General features: G+C 43.0%; 1 pseudogene; it reads right to left on the bottom strand.

Moving 5' to 3' along the window:
• Positions 1-963: 963 nt before the first annotated feature.
• LOC101039883 (small ribosomal subunit protein uS2 pseudogene) lies at positions 964-1,844 on the bottom strand (annotated as a pseudogene).
• Positions 1,845-21,192: the final 19,348 nt, after the last annotated feature.

Raw genomic sequence — 21,192 nt, forward strand, 5'->3', positions numbered from 1 at the left:
TTGTGTGAATTTCTCATATGTTTTGAATGTTAACCATTTAGTAAACATGTTTTACAAATACATTCTCCCATTGCATAGCCTGCCTTTTTATTTTGTTGATTGTTTCCTTTATACAACTCTATCATTTCCTTTGCTATATTTATTTCTCAGTATCTTATGCTTTTAAGGTTGCTTTTTAAATTTCTTTGTGGATCATTCATTATTAGTGTATAGAAATACTATAATTTTTGTATGTTGATTCTTTTTACTCTGAAATTTTACTAAATTATTAGTTCTATCAGTTTTTTATGGAGTCTTTAGGGTTTTCTACAAATAAGATCATGCCATCTGCAAACAAAGATAGACAGTTTTCCAGTATTTGAAAACTAAACACATTTTTATGTGTTTAGTTTCTTACTACTTACTCAAAGGAGTTAAAAATTATGTTCACAGAAAAACCTGCACACGTGTTTCTAGCAGCTTTATTCATAATTGCCAAAATGTGGAAGCAATCACAATGCCTTTCAGTAGGTAAATGAATAAACTGTGGTACATCTAGACAATAGATGGAATATTATTCAGCACTAAAAAGAAATGAGCTATCAAGCCAGAAAAAAAAGACATGGAAGAAACTCAATTGTGTATTACTAAAAGAAAGAAGCCCATCTGAAAAGGCTACATATTATATGATTCCAACCCAGAGAATGTTCAACACCAAGAGTGAGCCCTAATTTAAACTGTATACTTTGGATAATTATGATGCATTAGGGTAGATTCAGCAATTGAAACAGATATACTGCTCTGGTGAAAGAGGTTTATAATGCTAGAGGCTGTGCATGGGAAGCAAGAGGGATATAAAATGAAAAGTTTCAGTACCTATAACTCAATTTTGCTGTGAACCCAAAACTTCTCTAAAAATTAAGGTTTGATTTTAGAAACTGATGTTCATTTTCCATCAACCTTATTTCCATGTTGCTTGAGAGCCTATACAAGAACAGCTTGAAACCATTCAGTGGTTCTCCTACCCATTCAGTAGCCCGAGCAGTGGGAGCTGTGGACCAGTCTTCCCTGGCAGTCTTTAGTAAGGAACTGTTGAATAGGCACAGAGGGCACCTGCATGCCTTCAGAACAGTCTGCTCAGGATGAGCAGCAGTGAACTCAGTGGCTGGAGAAGTCCATTCTCCCTGAAACTCCTCCTTGATCATATCATTTCACCATCAGCATGCTTTTCTTTTTCAGTCTCTTTAGGATCTCTGCAGAAGCAGAGATCAGGCATGACCTCCCATAGGTGCTCACAGGAAATGGAGCCACACACCTGCAGAACTTCCCAGACTGGCATCCACCTCATCAAACCCACTGAGTGAGCTCCTTCGTCGTTGCATGGGATGGCAATGTCCACATGCAACAGAGGAGAATCTGTGTTACACCGAGCAGTGGTAGGTAGGTTAACATAAGATAACTTCATGAGAGGCTGGTGGTCAGCCCTGCGGTCAGTAACCACAAGAAGCCGTGGCTCCTGGAAGGCTGCCTGGATCTGGTTAGTGAAGGTTCCAGTAGTGAAGTGGCAGCAATTGGAGTGGCTCCAGTGGCAGCAGCAAACTTCAGCACGGCCCCTCTGGCCGATATTCCTGGAGGATATAAGACTGACATCAGCAGGGTTTTCAATGGCAACAATGGCACAAGCTGCCAGAAGAAGCTTCTCCCGTCGTCTTCAGATTTACGACGCAGATGCCATCACTTTTCCTTTTACAGATGTACTGTTCCATCTGGAAGTCAAGGTTGGTGCCACCTAAGTGAGTTCCTCCTGCAGGAAACTTAAGGACATCCTCCTCCTTCATTTGCAAGAAATCAAGGGCTCCAGACATTGTGAAAGTTTCCCCTTAAGTTACAACAGGAATCAAGAACAATGCCATATGGACCCCTCTGTGGGTAGTATGGAAAGGTAAAATTAAGTATGTTTTAATAAAGATCATTCTGAAAGCTGTATGAAAATAAAATAGAGACAGTTGAAGGTAGAAGTAGAGAAATAAGTGAGGAAGCTACTACTAGTCTAGTTAGGAAACAAAGGAAGGCAGCATTGAAATGGCAGTGGTGGGGGTGGGGAAGACAAGAGCAGAATTGGAGATTGTTTTGAAGGTAGAACTGACAGGTTTGTTGATGGACTACATGTTGATGGAAGTTTGAAGGAAAAAATGATTTTTGACCTGATAATACTAAGAAAGGAAGACTAAGGGAGACACAGATTTGGAGTGGAATCAAAATCTCTACCTTGGATATTGATAGAAATCAGCATGCCAGTGTGGAAGCAGATGGGATTTAAAGAGTCACAGGCAAGAACTCAAATACTTACCAGCCAGAATCTTCAACTAGAAACCCAGAATCCAGAACCATAAACCAGAATACTGAAATGCTACAGCCTCTATCCCTTTCTTCTGGAAATCAGAAGACAAGGACCATAGGAAGGGACATAGATCCAATTACATGTGCCTTCTGAGAGTGGAGGTAAACTGATGTGCTTGTACAAGCCTGGTGCAACCTCCGGCCCAAGATCAAAGTAAACTCTACATTGCCATAGCAAGAAAGCTGCTTAAACCTTCAGCACGATAACCCAGTGCCAGAACATGAGCGGCAGACAAGGGCATAGAAAAGAACTCATGAGATGGATTATAACGCAATACCTTTTGCCTTGAGAAAGTTTGAACCTTCCACAAGTAAAACGGATTCAACCATCATGAACTAATGGGTGAAGCCCTGTATTTGGTACTACAGGGCAGCTTCAGAGGCATATAAGACAAATCACAGATCTTCAAGAGATGTCAGCCAAGTGGACTTCAGAAAGTGGCTAGAAGCTGGAGATCTGATCCTGACATGTGAGAGAAAACCTCACCCCACATCATCCTCCACCTTCACACCTTCCTGGAATCTTTTTGTGGAAAGTTAGCTGAGTTTTCCAATCTACTATGTTAAAAGGATCATGAGAGTGTGAACTTGAGAGTTTGGAGTGAGCCCCTATCCTACCACCTGCTTTTGCCAGTCCTAGTTTCCTGCTACATGGGCACACAGTGACATGTCAATCAAAGCTGTCTTCATAGCAGGGAGGTAAAGAGGCCTATAAAGAGATGGGGAGGCCAGGCACAGTGGCTCACACCTGTAATCCCAGTACTTTGGGAGGCCGAGGTTGGCGGATCACCTGAGGAAGGGAGTTCAAGACTGCCCTGACCTACAGTATGGTGGCAAAACCCCATCTCTACTAAAAAAAAAAAAAAAAAAAAAAAAATACAAAAATTTGCTGGGTGTGGTGGTGAGCATCTGTAATCCCAGCTACTTGAGAGGCTGAGCCAGGAGAATCACTTGAACCCGGGAGGTAGAGGTTGCAGCCAAGATTGTGCCATTGCATTCCAGCCTGTCCTGGGGGACAGAGTGAGATTCCAGTAAAGAGAGAGAGAGAGAGAGAGAGAGAGACAGAGAGACAGAGAGACAGAGAGAGAGACAGAGACAGAGAGAGACAGAGAGAGACAGAGAGACAGACAGAGAGAGAGAGAGACAGAGAGAGAGAGAGACAGAGAGAGAGATTTTCACAACTCCTTGACATAGCATCCTTCAAGAGCCCAATGGCCAGGCTCTCCATCCCTTCTTAAGGGGTCCTGGGTTCCACGCCTCACCTTCTGACCTATAGGGAGGTTATGTTCTTGATTTATTTTTATCAGATGAGTACTACAACATTGTGCATTAGAGCATTTGCATGGGGCAAATACCTGTCTGGACTACCTTCCTTCTCCAGTCCTGTACCTGTGACAGGCATCACTAGTTAAACATGGTGTACTTTTCCACCAAGCAAGAATGCAACCTCAGAAATCCTTTTCTACAGGCAGCACTGCTAATCAAAATTACCGTGTGAGGTAAAAATCTATTTCCCATCTCTGGCATGGCGGTCAGTAGCAGAGAGTTTAGAATCAAATACAGTTCTGAATCCTGTATCTGTCATTACTGGTCTTTGGACCCTAGATCTCAGTTTCAGTGTTTATTAGCTATTTAATTTTGGACACACTAACTAAATCCTCTAAGCTTCAGTTTCTTCATCTGCTGTTCTTCAGAAGAAGAGCCAGTGTGCCTAGGAAAGCTTAGGTCATGGAGACGTATTTATATTGAGGGGAATCGGGCAAGGCTTCCCCGAAGAGACAGAACTTGGGCTGAGACATGGGCCAAGATGGGACCACTCTCTCCTCAAGAAGGGAGGTTGCTGCATCAGAGAAGATCCATGAGGATGGAACGTGGAGCTCAAGTGCTGACAGGCAAAGACCACACCCCTTAAGGCTTTCAGAAAATGTTAAGAATTTTGGTCATTGTCCAAAATGCCATGGCTGACCAAACAAAGGATCAAGCAGGACAGGAGACATAATTAATTTCCAATCTGGAAGACATGTCCACTGACTTTCCTATGGCAAAAACGTATCAGTGACAAAAAGGACAAGGGTAGAGATGAGAGGACCAGTTAGGAAGCTGCTATAGTGCTCAGGGGAAAAGTCATGGTGACACAGTCTAGAGAGGCAGCTTTGGAGCCTGAGAGAAGCAGGGGGAAATCAGAAATATATAAAAGGTTACACTGAAGAGGACTTGGTGATGAATTTAGGGTAAGGTCAAGGAGGACTCCTGGAGTTTTGGCTTAGCCTTTTGAGTGAATGGTGGTAGCATTCGCTATGAAAATAAACATCAAATAAGACCATATACTTCTGTTTTGTTTTGATTTTCTGTGGGCAAAAATCTGTAGATCCAAGTAAAAAGTGTTAAATATGTACTTAAATATACAATAGCAAGATGCAAACTAAAGATGAAATAATGAAGTCCAAAATCAGTCTGGCTGGCATATTTAACCAATGCTTCAATGGACACATACACCCAAAAGCTCCCCAACTCTCTAAGGTCACCAAGAGAAGAGAACTCCAGCAGATTTTCTGAGCCCAACTTAGACGTCCAAAACCTACAGCAGTGCTGACATCTACCCAAATGCCTACACTGAGCACACTGTTCTTGCTACTTTTGCACAGAGTCTGGATGCTAAGTAATTAACCCTGGAATTGTAGAAGACTAGGTCTAGGAGAATGCTGCTTTCTGGCCATGTGGAAATGTACTGGGATGCAGCATGCTAGAAAGAGAAGGTGCTGGCCTTGGAGAAAGGACACCTGGAGAGTCACGCTGCCCACTAACACTTCACTGGCTTCATTTTACAGATACAAAAATTGAGGCCTTAGAAGTAAAATGACTTGCCCAAGTTTACAAGGAAGTTAGTTGCAAGACAAGGATCTAAATCTGTAAACTCCCAAAACTTTTTAGCATTTGCATTTTTCAAAAATTATTAAATCTAAAATCACTTATAGAGAGTAAATGAAAGAGTTATTAACAAGCCCAAGAGTTCAACCTCTTTTCAGACTTGTGATTTCATTCATTCATTCAACAAACACAAACTCAGTACCTAATGTCAGACACAAGGCCAAAGAGAAAGTTGGTATAAATTCAGACTTTAGTTAGTCCAAGGACTCGACAAAGGATTTGACTGTGCAGGTGAAATATAATGTTTTAAAAATTAAATCATATTTGTAGAAATTCAAAAACTTTTTCCAGCTTTCTAAAGATACTTTCCAAAGATATCCATAGCAATTCGCTTTCATCAAGTAATTTGTCTTCATGAAGTCTGAGGTGCAGAAGCTCAAGTCGCCACAAGGGTTTGATTTTCACAGAGGGCAGGAGCACACAAAAGGTTTAACTCCTACCTGCTTTCTGCAAGGAACATGCTCCCTCACGTGGGAACAGCAAGATAGTGTTCCACAAGTAACAATGGCCCTGTCCCATCCCATGAGGGTCATAGATTTAGTTCAGAGAGACCTCTAGTTCGGTTCTCTATCAGAAGCAGCCCAATGTATTTGAGCCCCTTTGATATCTGGTTATCAGGATGAAAACAGAACCTGTGACACTAGATACTTCTGATGAACCACAGTAGGCAAGGAGTCTTTATTGCTATTCTGCCTAGAGCAGGGTAAAAAAAGAAACTGAACAAAAAAGAAGAGCGAAGGAAAAGATCAACAGGGGCCTTCCCAAAGCTTAAATCTGCGGTTCTAGTTTGTGTTTGTGTTTTGCACAAACTTCATATTCTTTGTTTCTTCAGCCCCCTACCTGGGACACTGGATCACTCATATACCATCATTTAAGTTATGACTACAGGCAAATTGGAGCATTCACACCACACAAGTGTTCTTCACCTTCTCCTCGGGCTTGCGTTGCCTACACAAATTTAAGGCCAAAATGGGTAAGTTTGATAATATAAAATGAAGGTGACATTTTACAGCCATGAAAATTAAAATTATGAGGCCTAGACAGCAATGTAAAAAAAATGCTTATGATATATTATTAGTAAGAGAATTTAAAAGGTCACATATGCTTTGATTGTGACTCATGAAAACATGTTTGAATTCAGTAAGACGACATATGTAACTAGCATATTGCTATTTGTAAATGATCAAGTGTTGGAGTAAAGTGAAAGGCTTGAGGATTAGTAGAGAAGGAATATTTTTCAGTATTCTTTCAGGGTTTTTTTAATTATTTTTGATAGAGTGTGAACCCAATGTGGTAGAGAAATGCTGCCCACAAGAAGCAGGTGATAGGATGGAATTTTTTCGCTTTTTCCTCTTCTCTGCATATTTGTAAACATCAGTTACCCAAGTTCAGCTGGTAACAAATCAGAAGACATTTATATGAAACTCAAATCTTGATGAAAATTTCATAAGGAGTAACTAACTAACATCATTGGATCCCCATTTACACAGGGAGGATTTGTGAGACCATGAACTTGGGGTTTGAAAAAAAGAAAAGCTTTGATCAAATCCCAGTCTTGTCATTTCCTTCATTTCCTCACCTGTGAAGTGGGAAGGAGAAAGAAGAAATGTTTGCTGACTGCTGACTATGCACCAGGCTCTGGGCTGAGCAATTTCCCATACATCATTTCGTCTCATCTTCACATAAGACCCAGGAGACAGTATTAGCCTTCCGTTTACTGACGACGACAAGGCGGCTTCAAGACATTAGATAATGTGTCCACAGTCATACAGCTTACCAGGAAGTGGCCAAGCCAGGATCCAAATTTAGGATTGTCCATCCCCAGAATCTGCCCCTTTCACTCTCTGCACGCAGCTTCACACGATTATTGTGGGAATCAGGATCTCAATATCCATTTCCATCAAAACCTTAGGAACCATGTCTCTAGTTTCTTTGGCAAGGAAAGGGTCATTTTCCCTTTGCCACTGAGTGAGCCTCTGTCCAATCCCATCTATCTCATGAAGACTAGGCACCTATGTGCAGGGTGTGGGCTATGGGGTGGGAGGCAGACCTCTCTCTCACACTAGCCCTGAGGCCCCAGCAAAGCAGCAGCATCAGAAGTAGGGCAGCACCTGGACTCCTAGCAAAGTCTGTAGGGCACACATCCTTAGCACTCTCCAAGCCAAACAATGTGCTGATGCTCGGCCTTCAGTAAGGTGCTCTGCCCTGCCTGATCAGAGCAGAAAGAGAAGGAAGAGGGGACCAGCAGGAGAATAGAGGCGGGTACAGGGGTGCCAAAGGTTTCAACTGGGTCTGAAAGGGCAGCATAGCCAGGTTCTAATTCCTTTTTAGAACAGACTCCTCATTCCAATTCAGAATTGCTCCACAGAGAGAACATAAAGGTATTTATGTATTGACTGAGATTCACCATAATCGCATAAACAGAACTTGCCTTTCTTTTCCTTTTTTTGTTCACAGTAAGGTAGGGATTATTTCCCCCTTCATAATACAATCAAGACTTTTTTCCCTCAAGCATAAGAGTAGAAACATTAACAACCCCAAACTCTGTTCAAGAATATCGTCTTTTCTCTGGCCTTTTCACATTACATTTTAAAATTAGAATAGAAAGCAGAATTAAAGACAGACACTTCCCTAGTATTTTGAAATCATTATGAGTTACAATCCTTTTGATGTAAAGAGCCTCTTTTTTTAAGGATGATGCCTTTTTTGTAACTAGTAAAAAAATATTCATGGTAACAAATGCACCAGAAAAAAAAAGGTTAGAAAAAAATGGAAATCCTGTTTGTGTCCATAGGTGAATTGCTGCTGTGAGGCGGCTGCGATTTGACTTTGTACAAAAAGGGTCACTGAACAGAAGGTCAGGCAGCTGGCCATTTCCATTTCAAAGATGCTATCGAAAGGCCAAGAGGCAGTTCACCCAGCAGCCCTTTAGCAAACAAGATTTTCTCCTCTCTCGTTTATGATATTTTTTTATGCCAAAATAGTTTAGTGAGAAGGTCCCTGATTCATTTCCCCCAGAACACAAGTGGCTTGTGTGAGGTTTGGATGGGACTTTAGTTTAAAGAATTGGAGGAGTTTTGAGTAATGAGGAGCCATTTGGTGGCCACTTATCAAAGGTTTTGCAGCAAGGCAATAAATCACAACAGAGCCCCTTCACTCAGGCTGAGACAACTGGAGAAAGGTAGCTCCGTTATTAGGAATTATGGCTCGTCACGTCTGCAATGAGAGATCTCAGCTTTACAAACACCTCACTGATTAATCAAGAGCCGCTTGCAGAAACCCTGGGAGGAAGGCACAAAATTCAAGGAGGCTGTGATTTGGGTTGAGTTTGGTGCTGGAGTAGCTAGATCTCACCTAGCAGCTATGGTCAGATAAAATGCTGCTGGCAGAACTAGAAGTGACACATCCCTACACTTCAATGGCCTGTATGGCTTAAACACAACACAAAGAGAAGGTGAACTGGAATATGGAAGAGCAGTCACCCAGCCTAATGTTGCTCATTGCTGAAATATCCCTTGTGGACTTTGATATGAGCAGGTCTCCTGTCACCACCCCCACCACACCCCCAACACACACACACTCACAGTAGAAGGAGACACTACTCTTCAGCCTGCCTGTCGGGGAAATCAGGGCAGGTTAGACAGACGCTAAGAGGTAGTCTTGGACCCACTCATGATTAGAACCACCAGCAAGAGGCAGACCCAGAGGACAAGCCCAATTCTAGCAGGGCCAAAGGTCAAAACCGGGGAAGTCGTATCCATCCGCTGGCACAGAAATGCGAAAGAAAGCAAAGAAAAGGTCAGGAGCTGCATAAATGAAGGAACAGGGTGACACAAAGAGCAAGGGTGGATGAAAAATACAAGGCCCAGGATAATTACTTTAAGCGGGGTGCTTGCAGACGGGGCTTTGTCGTGAGACAAGGGATGGTATCTAGTGAGGTTTCAAGTCATTGGCCAGGCCAGATACTTATAGGCCCTAATGTCCTAACGTTCCCTGGAGCTGTCTTTAAAAAGCCCTCCTACTTTGCCATCTTTAACCCTTTTCTCTGTAAAATGATACAAATGGCTTCCCAGCTTGTCCTTTTACCCCCACAACAGCATGAGACTTGATTGACCCATCCCTGGATGACCAGTCATTAAGGGCTCAGAGCAGTCATGGAAATCACGTAGAGGTCAAGGTAGGGTCTAGAAACAGTCCCCTGGGAGAGGAAGCCAGAGAGTTCGTTGCTGCTTTAGCCATGCTATGAGCGCTCTAACACTCTTGAGGGGAAAAAAATTTAAAAAATTAAAAATAAAAAGACGAATAACTCCTGTATTCTGAAGATTGTACTTAATACTGTGGAAGAAAAGTGTAACCGCCTCCCCAAATATTCTAGTTTTCATTGAGCGCAGTCTGGGATGCAATATAATGAATAACCTTACACTATTTTGTCATTTCATCTTTTTTAAAGACCCTTATGTAAATCATTTTATATTTGCTCTTTATTTAGATTTTTCCAAAAATGTTGTCTCCAATTCTTAAAAGAAATGTTTGCTGGTAGAAAAAAAGACAGAGGGAGGGAGAAAGAGAGAGAGAGAGAAACAGAAGGAAGAAGGTGAGGGGATGAGGGAGGGGAGGAGGGAGGGAACGGAAAGGAGAGAGACAAATCTGACTGCTGCACTGGCTGCTGCAGAAGCAATCACCGGCAGCTGTCAGAACTCCCACTAAATGAAGGTCCGTTGTATCAGGTGTTGGCTCTGCTTCTGTACACCTAATTGTGTGGCCTTGACTATGATGGAATTTGTTCCTTAAGGAAACGGAGAAACATGAGCCTTGGTGCTTTAATAGCAAGGTATCTTCTGAAATAATAAATAACCCAGAGGTTGGATTTGGCAACAACGGGGGCTACTTCCTATGCCTTCCCCAGAGGAGCCACTGCAGCTGCAGTCATTAGAGAAGAAGAAGAGAGCTCGAGAGGATGATGGCGTGAGTGGAGAGGGTAAGAAGGAAAGTGTGAGGTGATGTCATAGAAGAGAGAAGAGGTCTGACTGATTGCTCTGCCTATGACAGCTACGTGTTTACCAGTTTGGAGCAATACATTTTGAATAGCATGACCTGAAGCTCCTCAGTCAATGGACAAATTCATGAATAAAAACCTTTGCAGCTGGGCACGGTGGCTCATGCCCGTAATCCCAGCACTTTGGGAGGCCAAAGCAGGCGGATCATGAGGTCAAGAGATCAAGACCATCCTGGCCAACATGGTGAAACCCTGTCTCTACTAAAATTACAAAAATTCGCTGGATGTGGTGGCACGTGCCTGTAGTCCCAGCTACTTGGGAGGCTGAGGCAGGACAATTGCTTTAATCCAGGAGGTGGAGGTTGAAGTGAGCCAAAATTGTGCCATTGCACTCCAGCCTAGTGCCTGGCAACTGAACAAGACTCTGTTTAAAAAAAAAAAAAAAAAAAAAAAACCTTTAAGAGTCCTGCCTAGTAATTTCTCAATGGCAGCTGCTGGGGCTCAAGATCTAGAGGGACTAAATCCAGACTCACAGCGGTACTGTCATTACCCATAATGTCTTTCTGAACTCATTATGCTGTCTCTCCATCCACTCCAGCTCCACATTCTGCAACCCCCATTGCAGAGACCCAGCAAGCCCAAGAGAATGACATGTTCACACTTCCAGGCAGGCTCCAATGGCCAGCCCCCATATGAGCTTTGGCTTAGGGCACAGCCAGCAGAGGTAAGAAGCACGTATGCAGCCATGGTTAGATTTTCACATTCCTGCCGAATGTAATAAATGATCCTATGGATTCCATCAGAATTCCTGGAGAGAGGAGAGAATTTTGGCAACTAAGAAAATGTGGTCCAGAAGTAATCTGACTGAAATTCACCCTTTAAGCATGAAGACAATTGAGGGAGCTGGCAATGGCCCATAATAATTATGTCTTCAGTTTCTACCATGCTAAAGCCTTTTATCTACTTGCTTTATTTATACATAAAAATCTTGTTGAGTTATTATCCTTCCCATTTTACATATAAGAAAACCTGAGGCTTCCCATAGGCTAACTGACTGTTCCAAGCTAATAAATGGCAGAGTCCAGACAGATACTCCCGCCCTCTGACTCCAAGCCCAATTGTCCCAGAGCCAAGACTGGTCTGCTTGGGGTAAGGAAAGCTCTTTCAATCTAAGCAATCAACTCTTATCATCCTGAGATGGAGCTGAGGGCTCCCACTGTTAGACACTCCTTTGACTTAAAGAATAGAATCTCCAGTGTCTTTTCTGAACAGCTGTCAATTTGCCAACTGAGACCCAGATGAGGCAATGAGACAAGAGGAACACAGAGCTAGCTTCTTACTCCCATAAATTCTGGTGGGTGGCAAACCACCAGCACAAAGTCCCTAGACTCTCAGGAAGTAGCTGGAAGTTCCCTAATACCGGGTAGCAAGCAGGAAGATGGAAACAAACAGGTGGGGAGAAAGGGACTGTCCACTCCGAGAGATGAGCCACCAGGAATTATGAGGGGGCTGCAGGAAACAAGAGGACCCCAATCTGCCTCTCCTCTAAGGGGGTCTGGTGCAGACACTAGGTAGGTGGAAGGAAGGAGAGTGCCCAGGGGTACAACTCAGGGGAGTGCCTGGCCTGGCCACCTTCTCCTCCCAAGCCTTCTGGACCTTAATCTAAGAACTTCAGGTAACATCCTTTACTCTGGGTTACTGGCAAGATGAGCTTCTTTCTAGTTGAGAGGAACCATCCTGCCATACCCGGGCTTGCAGGAGAAGTCAACCCTTCAACACTCAACGACGGCCGGTTTTCACCCTCTGTGACTCCAACCACCAACACTGCCACAGAGCTGATGTATCTGCAGCACTGTCAAGACAGGACAGCTGGGCTATACTGAAAGAGCATGAGCCCCAGTTTGGACCAGGGGAAGGAAAGAACCAACAGCTATTGAGTCTCACTCTGTGCCATATCCTGTGCCAGGCACTCAGACCCTATGCATACTCATTTAATCCTCCTAACAGTCCTATAGGGTGGACATCATCTTCATTTTGCAGTTGAGGAAACTGAGGCTCAGAGATTAAGTAACTTATTCAAGGTCAAACAGCCAGTTAAACAGGAAAGGCAGAATTCACACAATATGATATTGTTTATGCTCTTCCCATTACACTAAGCAGCTTCAGTGAATTTCATAGAATTATTTCAAGAAGTAAATGATACAATGTTAATAAAACCTGGGATAAACCTAGAGTGCTATGCAAATATTAGCTCTGTGTGCACAAACAATACTCACACATAGGCAAGCAGTCACATCTACAGTTCACTGTACAGAATAACCATGTGAGTTAGTATCAGTTGTGTTTCTGTCCACAAAGCAAATATCTGTACTTTACACAATTCCCCTGTGAATCCCATCATCAACAGGGCCATTAAATGCGGTCCCCAGATGAAGTATGAGCATGCTGGTCAAAAATGGATATTCACGGGCTGAAAGCACTTTATGATTATCAAGGGACAAAAAATGAATTAAAATCACACCCTGCTAAGTGCCACAGAAGTATTTTCAAATTAGCATCGTTGCTGCTGTCTCCCCAATCCCTGGCATGTAGGTTATACCTGCTGACACGTCCCTCAGGAAAACTAATATGTTCAAATCAGACCGGAGACAGATGATTACAGTTTATTTTCCATACCAATGACAACAGAAAAAGGCCAGCTTTGTCAAAGGGCTGAAGTTCTATGGGCCCTCTCCCTGTCTTAATGAAATGTGTGCCTTTTCAGAGGGTCATTTCTATGATTTATAAGTTTCCAGCAAAGCTGGGCCTATGGTGAGGCAAGTAAGGACACAAAATTTAAGAAAGAACTCATTCTCTGGGTCAAGCAAGTGCCGACTCTATACTTGAATGTCCCTGGGAGTGAGTGCACCCTTAAATTTCTGCACACTTGGCATCTTGCTTGCCTTACCCTAATCCAGGTTCTAGCACCAGCACAGGAACCCACTAATGAAAAAGGGTAGAGGTCTCTTGGAAGAATGGCTGCACCCAGGGAATGCTAGAGAAGCCTTTGTGTCTGGTGATAAATGTCTCTAAACAACAAGCAAGAGAAACCAATATATGGACATGCATAAGGGCCAGATAATACAACTGCCTCAGCATTTAGAAGCCATGTTATACACTCCACTGCTCAGGCCCCCACCTTCCATTATCCCAAAATCTGTGCCACAAGGGAAGAAGAGGACATGAAGGAAGAGTTAGCAGGGCTGTGTGTCTCTGCAGGTTGTCTTACCTCCTCTCCATTTCTAAGCTCCAACATACCACAAAGGAAGGCGTTAGAGTAGGACAGAGGGCATTCCAGCCTGCACAGCTTCTGTCATCTTGTCATTCTATCATGTTAGAAGCCCCAGTCTGAGGCAGCACCAAGTCACAGGCAAGAATTGCTACGCAATCAAATGTGCTGCATGAACTCAGGCAATGATCAGACATGAGTCGGGCTAGATGGTAACTCTTTCTATGACACCCCCATGTAGACTGGGTTACCCCAGCTCTGCCATTGAAAGGAACAAAAGTAAGAAATGTTTCAGGATTCACATGATCCAGGTTGCATTTGTAGCAAATGAAGTCAACAGGGTACAAGCGAACATCCAGGTGAGACCTGAACACCCCCTATAGCGTGAGCTAAAAGAGCAGAAATCAGATGCTGAGTGCTGGAGAGCCCAGTAATAACCGCATGTATGGAGGATACCCTGGGAAAACGAAGTCAGGGTTCCACTGTGTTCCCAATAACAGTGTCTTCAGAAGCAGTGAGATTACAGGTCCCTTCTCCACTTGCCAACTCATGAGACTGGAAACCCACCTGCCCCAGCTCTAAAACACTGGTTCTCAGGATAGGGAATGAGACAGAAGCTAAGAGGATGTGAGGATCAAAAGCAGGTTTCACAGGCGGCAAAGGGTGAGGGAGATGTAGCTGCCTCCTCGCACTGTCACTGCAAATGCTCACACAAACAGGCAGACAACCCTCATCACCCTCTTCATGGAATTCTTTGGACTCCAGAGATTGGCCCTCTCCATTGCCACACTCTCCAGCTTCCAAGCAAGGTCTCTACTCTACCAGACCCACCAAGAAAGAGACGGAAAACAGACATCACTTACTAGCTTTGTGACCTCAGGCAAGTCATTTTCTGAGCTTCAGCTTTACCATCTACAAAAAAAAAAAAAAAAAAAGCGGGGGGAGGCAACAAAACCCAGCACAATGCTTGGTACTCAATAAATATTAGCTACCTTGTCTCATATTGCTTGTGCAAATAGAGATTATTTTTAATCAAAGATATCACATGAAAGCATGAAGCCCAGTACCTAGCTCAAAATCATGCATGACAAATCCATTCTTTTTACTCCTCCCTACCCTCCTTCACCAGGTTTAAGAGAGGTAAAATCTCTGCATTCTCAAAGGGAAGAAAGTGTCAAGATTTAAACTTTCCTGGATATTGCACCACAGGAGCTCAGCCTGGGGCAGAGGCAGAGCCCTGGAGTAAAAAACCAAAGGGGACCTGAGAGCCTTCCAGGAGAAGGGATGAAAACTGAGAGGCCCAGAACAATGAGCCTTAGCAGTGAAGGCCACCTTCCCATCACCTGTTCCTTCTTCCCACCTATCCTGCCATGCACATGTCCCCCTGTGTCTGAGAGCAGACACAGGAATGGGTGGAAATGAGATAAGTCAATTGCATGAGAAGGTGTCAAGTGAAAGAGGAAGGAAGAGAGGTCCTGTGGCCATCATGCCATGCAACCAGGCAACTGTTTCTTTTTCCTTTTTTTTTTTTTTTTTAATTGTACTTTAGGTTCTGGGGTACATGTGCAGATCATGCAGGGTTGTTTTTTGCTTCAGGCAGCCATTTCTAAGAGACCTTCCAACCTTCAAGATCTAAGCTGACTATTTCCATCTCTAGCTTGTGTATTTTATTAATAATCACCCTACCTAGGCCCTGAGAACCCTTAGACAAGTTATTATACCAACTTTCATTAAGCAAATAAATCTAATCAGCCAGAAATTCCAGAACCACAAAAATCAGCAAAACCCAAATGATCTAAATATGTTTGACCTGAATTATCCTCATAATAACCTAAGTTGTCTGTCTACTAGACTCTAGAGGTACAGGAAGAACTCCTCAGGTGACCAAAAGCCATGTCCGACTGAATAAGCCATTATCTCTCTGTTTACTTTTTAAAAAATATAATCCATATAAGCATATAAAATCCTGGCCATCTGTAGATTTTAATGAGATTGATCATGTTAATATTTTACATAACTTAACAGAGGATAGGTTATTCCTTGACATTTGCCATTTTTAATTCTCAAAAAAGGTGAAACGGCAGTGACAGAAAGATCAGTGGTTGCCTGGGACTGGAGGTCAGGGGAGGGGATTGACGAGGAGGAGGAAAGAGGAGACTTTGGAGGGTGATGAAGTGGTTCTGCGTTTCAATGTGGGGAGTCCATCAAATTGTACTCTTAGAATCACCACATTTTACTATACATAAATGACAACTCAATAAAGCTTTAAAATGCCATTTTTGCACAATCGAGGGCCATAGCTTAGGAATGTCAGGGAAAATGTTTCTGCTGCACAGAGATGGAAATACTAGGTCTGTCAAAATGTCTCAGTAACAGGGTACTTCAGCAGAGCATGTCAATATTTTGTGGAATAATTCACCATCTGTCAGCTGCCTGAGGTGGAGCCATGTAACATTTAACGTGCCCAGAGTGTGTGTATTCCTATCACACACCTCCCCCTGCCCCCGCCCAGGAGCACTAGTTCATCCATTACAAGCTAAAGGCAACAGCACTGCTCAGGTGAGCAATGAGTAGGGGCAGTCTGGTAGACACTAGAAAAAGAAGGGTTTTGAGCCACCATGGTCCCCTCCACAGCCCAAACATGTGGTGATGGCAGGGCTCGTCCCTTCTCCCATTTCCATATTTACTTGGCAACTCAAAAATATGAGGCCCCAAGTTCAATTGAGGCCCAAATGTTTTAGCTTTACACCCATTTGATTTACCAAAGGACAGTCTGGTGGTGCCAAAAGTCCTCTGGGAATTCACAAGGTGAGTGACGACAAAGATGTTGATAAAGATTTCTCCATTCCTATTATCTTCAGGGGCAGGGCACCTAGGATTGTGAGGATAAAAGTACTGCTCTGCCCTTTTTACAGGTCTGTTTGTGTCTCTCTTGCCTCTCTCAGGTTCACTCAGAAGTGCCTGGAGAAAGAAGGTCCCTGGGACACCTGCACACCCCTTTTGGAATCCCACATAGCCAGCCCTGAGAAGAGGGGATAAGTTGGTGAGACCCCTGACTGAGAAGCTCAGGCTGGGAGTAGAAAGAGAAAACCCGGGGTCCACATGTCTCTCACTAGACATATCTCTATGTCACATTTTCAAAAAGCACAACCAATGTCATTTTTAATCTACTAATTTTTTGTCAATGACATCTAATGGGGAATTGGGTTTGAGAGCTAGATAGAGCACTTCATTAGTATATGCAACTCAATTCTACATGTTCTAAGCTTCTGCTGGGTACAAGGTCCCAAGGGAGCTGTCTTGGTCCCTATTGTCTTCCTCTTCCTGGGTGTGATCTCGTCCATCAGCCCTTCGGCTTTGATTGCCAGACTCTCTGATGATGTCTAAAACTCGCCAGCTCAGTTCTCTCTCCTGAGCTACAGCAATGGATTTCTACCTATCCACTGATGATCATTATCTGGCTGTTTGGCAAGGAACCCCAATTTGAGGAAAGCAAATCCAAATTCAATAACATTGCTCACAAATCTATTTCTCACCTAAACCCCGCCATCAAAAAATAGCACCTAAACAATAAACTTTCAGCCACCCAGATCCCAAACAGAGGTACACCTGGAACCCTCTCTCTCCTCTACTACTGTCATATCCAAACTAATCACCAAATTCCGTCAATTCTATCTCACAGATTTCTCTCACATCTACCCCTCTCTCTCCATCACCACACATCACGCATTTCCTGGCAACTCCTGAGAGTCGTTTCACTTCCAGTGAGATGATCCTGATTTATCCTCTATAGCCTATGCTGTTGGAGCCCTGCCCAGGTACCCTTTATTAGCTGATGCATTTAATGCATTTATGCCCCAGACACTGCAGATTTGAGCTGCTAACCCCTCACATTTCCACCCTTTCTGAAGGACTGTCTGCAACTGGTGGAGCCATCTTACCTGGAGATGCCTGGGACCCCATCCTCCCCTCAGGGGCAGCAAGGACAATCTCTGGTATAATTCACACTCCAGAGCTCCTCTTGAGATCCAGTGGAGCCTAGACTCTTCCTTAAACCACACCTTTTCCAGCTTCTGTCCATGCCCTGTCCCACGTCCCTCACTCTCTTATTTTTTTTTTCCCTAATAACACTCGTTCAATTAATCACTTATGCAACAATCCCCATCTCAGGCTCTGTTTCTAGGGAGTCCAACTTAAAATATCCTTTATAGTGGCATAGAATAATTTATTTGTAAAGACATAGTTGATCATTTAGTTCTTTGGCATGCATTTTTTTTTTACATTTATACCTCACTAGGTGCATAAAATCCAAAGGTTTGTATCTCCAAAGGTTTGTACAGTGCATCCTATAAACCTTGTCTTCTTCTCTCACCTGCTCCTGCTCCAAGTTCCCATTCTAACCAGGCCTTATGCCCTTCCTTTCTACTAAGGTGCTCTACTTGCCCCCAAAGCCATGCTCTTTCACACATCTGTATAAGCTCATGTTCTTCTCTTTGCCTGAAATGTATTCTTCCATCTTATCTAAACTTTCATTCACCCTTTAAGACTCAGCTTATACTTCACCTCCTCCTGGAGCTGTTCCTTGGTCTTTCCCACTCTTTTAGGCAGAGTCACACACCCCATTCTTCACACTCAAGTGGTGTCATGTACATATCTCTACTACAACATTTGCCTTGTAATTCCATGCTACCACCAAGAAAATCCAGTATATGTTATTATGAGTTTTATCAGGACAGAGAGTTCCTTTGATATCTTTGTATCCCTGGTGCCTAGCATTGTGCCAGGCACAGGGTAGGTGCTCAGCAAATATTTGTTGAGTTCACGTACAACCCATCAGACTTCAGTTCTCTAGCCCTGGGATTACCCTTTCCTTGACAAGCTAAAAACAATGGTATGGGCTCCTTGTTTTACCATATTCTACTTCCTGCGAAGTCTTTAACCAGATTTTCCTTCCCAGGTATTTTTGAAGTGCCTGAGGGATGTATTTGCTCCCCAGAGGTCATCTTGCCTGCCACTTGTGCCATGCCTAGATCTGGATTACTACACTAGGCTTCTCTGTGTATCACTGCTTGGCTTAGCCAGCTTTTCCAGGCCACCTGAGCATTCTCAGTACCAATTCTTCCCCAGTGAGGATGCTGACTCTTCCTTAATTTCCCCGTGCACAGCCTTAGGCAGACCATGGTGTTCAATGGAACTTTCTGAAAATTTGAGGAGGACAAAGGGGAGATACAACACAGGGAAGAACCCACAAAACTTGGTGTGAGACCACTGCTCCCAGAGTCCATAGTGCTATGCCTCCAAAGGCATCTCTCCCTTAGTTTCCTCACATACGGGCCACCATGTTTCAAAGCCAATTTACCACCTCTGTGAGCAGAAGTTCCCCACCATGAGACTAATGCCTGACAACCGCTTCTCTCCAGCTGGAACAGTAAATATCCCCTTTCTCTTCCAGTCAATACCAAAACAATCCCTGCAGAGAAGCAGCTCCCATGCTGTACAACATGTCGCATCATTTTGAATTTCACTTCTTCCTCATAGTTTCAAACTGTCCTTTCCAGATCAGGATCTGTACTTTAATCTCCCATGCATAAAGAAGAGAGAATAGTCCTTCCATTTCCCACAATACAAGATCTCTATCTCTGAAAAATGAAAAAGCTGTATTATCTTTGAAATAGAAAATGTAACCATCAAGATTTCAGAAATAGGGTATTCTCAGGTCAGGGTACTACACTATTCAAATGAATAAATGAAAGCATAAATGAAAAATATCAGTGTTGAGAGGTTCAAGTAAAGCTTTAGTCTAAGGGGCTTGAAAAGGGGGATAGTGTAAACCTACAGAGATGGGGAGGATTCATTCCAGGCAAAAGAAACCACAGGAACAAAGGTCTGAGTCTAGCAAACAGAACCTTGATGGCAATTTCTAGGAAAAGCATAGAAGATTCATGCATCAATTAGTAGGAGTCAGATTGGAAGGGAAATAAGATTCCTTCCAGGGTTGATATCTACTCTATCTACAAGGCTGAGAAGTGACTTGAATTAAAATGTGTATTTAAAGTAACAGGCAATGGCAAAGTTTTCAAGGTTTTTGCTATAGTCCTAGATGACTGTGTGCATTGCCAACTTTTGATTAAAATTGCTGCACTGAACCATGTCATCAGAAGAGAAAAAAAAAACTATAAGAAAAAAATGCCTTGTCTCTTGGTGGTGAAATTAGGGATGGGCCATTTATTGTTAGTATTCCTACTTCTTTTCAAATTTCTGCATGTCTGAGTTTTTTGCAAGGAGCATCAACCATTTTATGATAAATCTGAAGAGACGCATTGCTACAGTATTCATACTATTAAAATATACTTTAAGGAAGACCCTGGGTAACAGTCAAATTAAAAGGAAAGAATCTTCATTTAGCAAACTTGGCCCTCTCTAATGGCACATTAGCTTAGACTCCAGAGCTACCCTTTCTTTACTAAGATAATTCAGTTCCAAAAAACATTACTTCTCAAAAAGTACAAATAATTGCAATGAGCAACTGAGCGTTAAAATCCAAACAGCTGTGTCTCCTCATCTTATACCCAAGCCACTATATCGTGATGAGGACACAAGGCAAAATATCCCTTTGGAAAATTATAGCAAAAGCCAGAGACAAGCAAGCAGGTATAAACGGTTTTACTTCAACCTGAAAAACACATCATCTAGAAGCTAAATCAGGTAAAAAGTGGTCTCTGTGGGCAAAGAGCTAATGACCTCACCTGCAGGCTAGTAAGAGAGTACCTGAAAAAAATATTATATTGGATTAGAAATTCCCAACAATTATAGCTCACACTAGAGAAGGAATAAAAGAATTCAAACTAACGTTCCTCTCAGAAAAAAAGCTTTCAAAAACTTACAAAAGAGAAGGCCACAGACTTAGAATCTGGTCTGGCCCTTGGGGTGAAAGAAATCCTTTACAGACACTGGAATTGTCACCAAGATTAATGCTGACGCACACAGCACGAGACGTCATTTGGAAGACGGAGCACCCACATGAAATACCTGAGAGAGCCTAAAAAGGTGACAAAACAATACCTGGAAATGAGAAGACAATGGAGCCTCCATGTGATCATTCAAAGTGAACACGTGGGGAAGGCAAAGGTCGATGGTAAGATGGGAAGAGCTGCCAGTGGGAAGAGCCAGATGAAGGATGGCATGAGTACAGGAGCAGAGAAAAGGGAGCATTGAATGGAGAGGTCACTGTACCATGCGTGACCTCTGTGAAGGAGCTGGGTAACCCAGTCAGCAATTCTTCAGGATAGAGAAGACCTTATCTGCTCATTTTAAACACTGTGGCTGTGTTAATTCACAGCTAAGGTCTTAGGTTTCAAGCAGGAGCTCCAGATCAGCACACTTTAATATAGATTCCAAAAGAAATTTTGAAACAGAAGTCAGTGGATTCAGGCCATATGTGTGAGTCTTAAAGCAAAAAGAACAGCAAATGTTCCTTGCTTAGAAAATGCAGTTTAGCTATCCAAAGGGTTTCTTAGATTAAGGGAAGGGTCATACTAGAACTCTGGGCTTGGCTACTGTGGAATTGCCTTGCTCTGGGCATCCAAACTACAGAAAACCCCTGAAAGTTGTATTAAAGGAA

The sequence above is a fragment of the Saimiri boliviensis genome, chromosome 2 (assembly GCF_048565385.1).
Source record: "Saimiri boliviensis isolate mSaiBol1 chromosome 2, mSaiBol1.pri, whole genome shotgun sequence".
NCBI classification, from domain to species: Eukaryota; Metazoa; Chordata; class Mammalia; order Primates; family Cebidae; genus Saimiri; species Saimiri boliviensis.